General features: G+C 43.3%; 1 pseudogene; it reads right to left on the minus strand.

Annotated features, from left to right (window-relative positions):
• Window positions 1-430: 430 nt before the first annotated feature.
• On the minus strand, window positions 431-3,749 carry LOC122218453 (annotated as a pseudogene).
• Window positions 3,750-4,055: the final 306 nt, after the last annotated feature.

Consider the following 4,055-nt stretch of genomic DNA (forward strand, 5'->3'; position numbering starts at 1 on the left):
TTTAAAATGGGTATAATTTTGGGGCGCCTGGGTGGCTCAGTCGGTTAAGTGTCCGACTTCGGCTCAGGTCATGATCTCACGGTCCGTGAGTTCGAGCCCCACGTCGGACTCTGTGCTGACAGCTCAGAGCCCGGAGCCTGTTTCAGATTCTGTGTCTCCCTCTCTCTGACCCTCCCCCGTTCATGCTCTGTCTCTCTCTGTCTCAAAAAAAAAAAATAAATAAACGTTAAAAAAATTTTTAAATGGGTATAATTTTAAGTATAAAATATGCCTTAATAAAATTGACTTTTAAAAATATTTTGTAAACTTTTTAATATTTTTTTCCTTCTTACACTTTTACTTTGAGACATGATAGGAAAATTCGACAAGTACACATGGAAAAATAAGACGTGATCACAGTGAAAATTGGAGACAATCAAACCAGAAACCTTTAACGCTTGTCAGCTAATGTGGAAGCTAAAGTTCTGAGAGGGACATGCTGCAAGGCTGACAGGAATGGTAAACAGTGTTCCTCTCTTTCTTCCTCACCCTCTCCTTCAACAGAATCCACACCAATCTCCTCATAATTCTTCTCCAGGGCACCTATGTCCTCAGCAGCCTCAAAAAACTCTCCTTCCTCCATGCTTTCACCCACTTACCAGTGAATAAATCATACATACATCAGGTGAAACCTGTGGTCCAGGCGAGCCCAGGACTCAGCAATGGCTGTGGTATTGCTCAGCATGCACACAGCTCATTGTACTTTGGCCAGGTCTCCACCAGGTACCACAGTGAGAGACCTGTAATCAATACCAACTTTGAAGCCAGTGGGGTACCAGCCCACAAAGGGGATGCTTGGTCTTGTTGGTGGCAATGGCAGCACTGACGTCTTTGGGAACCACATTGCCATGGTACGACAGGCAGCAAGCCATGTATTTACCATGGCGAGGGTCACATTTCACCATCTGGCTTTCTGGCTCAACTCACATACTAGTGGTCTCTGCTCAGAGGACTGTTCATGGTAGGTTTTCTCAGTAGAGATGACAAGGGCATATATGGCCAGAGGGAAATGGATGTGGGGATAGGATACCAGGTGGGTCTGGAATTCTGTCAGATTGAGGGCTCCATCAAATCTGAGGAAAGCAGTGACGGAAGACACAATCTGGCTAATGAAGCAATTAAGATTAGTGTAGTTTGGGCACTCAATATCGATATTTCTATGACAGATGTCATAGATGGTCTCTTGTCTATCATGAAGGCACAGAGTGCTCTAGGGTGACATGGGTAGTGAATAGGAGTTACAGGGCTCAACTACAGCTGTGGAAACCTGGTGGATTGGGTAAATGGAGAACTCCAGCTTGGACTTCTTGCCATAATCAATAGTTATTCCATCAGCCGGGAGGTGAACGCAGAACCAGTTCCCCCTCCAAAGCCGTGGAAAACCAAGATGTCTTGAACACCTGTGTGCTTGTCAGCCACTTTCTGAATTAGGTCCAAGATAAGGTCAATGATCTCCTTGCCAGTGGTATAATGCCCTTGGGCATAGTTATTGGCAGCATTTTCCTTGCCTGTGATGAGCTGTCCAGGGTGGAATAGCTGGCAGTAGGTACCAGTGTAAACGTCACCAATGACTGTGGGTTCCAGGTCTATAAACACTACCTCTGGCACACACTTGCCTCACTGAAGAAGATGTTTAAGGAGTCATCTTCTGTCAATTGGCATCTGGCCATTGGGTTGGATGCCATATTGCAGGCAATAGAATTCCAGTAGACATTGCTGATCTGGATACCAGCCTGGCCAACGTAGATAGTGACGCAGTTGTGCGTGGTGGCTACAGACTAGGAGGCACGGGCAACAACAGGAGCAGACACCGGGTCCCAGTTAATGTCCCTAACAAGCTGAGTTGAGGTAAGTCATGCACTGACTCTATAAAGTTTTTTCTAAAAGGAGGAGTTATATTATTACCTTTCTGTTATGGAGTGAATTGTGGTGCCCTCAAATTTGTATATTGAAGTTCTAACCCCCAGTACCCCCAGAATGTGATTGTGTTTGGGGATAGGGCCTTTAAAGCGATCATTAAAGTGGTGAAGACATTAAGATGGACCCTCCTCCAATGTGACCGGTGTCCTTATAAGAAGAGGAAATTAGGAGACACACACACACACACAAACATGTACACACACACATACCGGGAAGACCATGGGAAGACACAGGGAGAAGACAAGTGTTTACAAGCCAAGAAAAGAAGTCTCAGAATGAAACCGGCTCTGTTGACACCTTAATTTTGGATTTTTTGCCTCCAGAATCATGAGGAAATAAATTTCTCTCATTTGAGCCGCTCAGTCTGTGGTACTTGTTATGGTATCCCTGGTAAACTAATACAGGCCTACAGGGTCATGGAGATAATTAAATTAGATTATGATTCATGGGAACACAAGATATAATAACTTTTTTCCCTTCTTGATTTTCCTAGTAACAACCAGGGTTAGAACTATTCATATTTATATTCAACATTAATTGGCAAGACAGAGATCCCTTTCCAACACCTGGAAGAATTCCTAAACCCTTCTGTTCTACAACTAGATTAGAACCTTCTCTTTCTAAGCATCATGACTCTAGTATTACCATTTAATATAAATGAGCTTGTAGTGAGGTTAACATTTATCTGATAAGCTATTAAAATATTTCAATGCTTCAGTATCTTTCATAAATAGCTGCTATCCTAAGTCTACTGCCCCCCCCCCCTTCAATTCCCTCCCAGAGCAGCTCTTCGGGTCCCTCCCCTGGGACCTAAATCTTTCTAGGATCCAGCACCTGAAGGGATAATGTCTGACAAAAGTGAGGCCATCTGTTCTTATAAGTCAATGCCCCATGCCACACTTACGATTAGTTATTTTGACTAGCACTGGTTTTAGGGATGTGTTTTTTTTTTTTTTCAATATATGAAATGTATTGTCAAATTGGTTTCCATACAACACCCAGTGCTCATCCCAAAAGGTGCCCAGGGATGTGTTTTGAGAATGGGGCAGAAGGCAATAAGGATGATTAACTTGAGAAAACTTTTTTTTTAATACAGATTTGTTCAATTTGGGATACGTGTTTATTTTGTCGGCCAAATGTAAGCCTGGGCCATTTCAATTTAAGCACACTTAAACAAGATAACGTTTGCAACGTTTTAAGGTACAAAACCTTACTAGTACACTCAAATTTAGGGCCCAGTCTTCATTAACCTCCTCTAGTATCAGGTGTTTGTGATGTCTGTCCACTTCCGTGCTCACAAATATAAGCCAAGCCTGTGTGTGTGTGTGTGTGTGTGTGTGTGTGTGTGTGTGAAAGAGAGAGATGGAGACAGAGAGATAGAGATGGAGACAGAGAGATAAAGACAGAGACAGAGCAGGCATGTGCTCTCATACAGGTCGAGCTTTTTTGGTGTGCTGGCAATATATCAGCAGAGCGAGGGCTGTCTTCTGCTGGTGTTGCAGTACAGTATAATAATGCTGCATTGAAATTACAAGTGTACACACTGTGCAGGATTTAGGGCATCTTGCTTGGAACTAAAACTAAAGCAAATGAAAGCATTTAAAATAAAAACTGTCAGCTACGACATCGCTGTTCCCATTGCAATGCCATTGAGTTACTGCAAAGAGCTCAGGCGATTTGATAGAGGAGACGCAGATGAGGTTTTCTCTGGTTTTGCAGCAAAGCTCACTTACTCGCTGAGTGCGGTACCACCGTTGGTCATGGGAGGGCTGCAAGAGGCAGTTTGCCATAAATGCCTCTGTTACCTAAGAATTACTAATCAGTAAAGTATTGGAGGAAACTGTGGCATCCTAGAAAAATATGCTCCCTCTCCCCTCCATCCTATTATTGGGATACGACCCACTCCCCAGAAATGGCATGAATTTTTATTTCGAAAGAAGAGTTCGATGGCTGTGCCTCCCACTCTTGTGAAGTTTCAGAGTGTGAAATGTGGAAGTGAAGTCGAACTGTCTGGATTGAGAAGTGTGGGAAGATTTCAAAGGTTGAAGCTTTAAGACATGTGTGTGGGAACAGAGCAGAAATTGCAATTGGCTATT

Source organism: Panthera leo, chromosome B1 (assembly GCF_018350215.1).
Source record: "Panthera leo isolate Ple1 chromosome B1, P.leo_Ple1_pat1.1, whole genome shotgun sequence".
NCBI classification, from domain to species: domain Eukaryota; kingdom Metazoa; phylum Chordata; class Mammalia; order Carnivora; family Felidae; genus Panthera; species Panthera leo.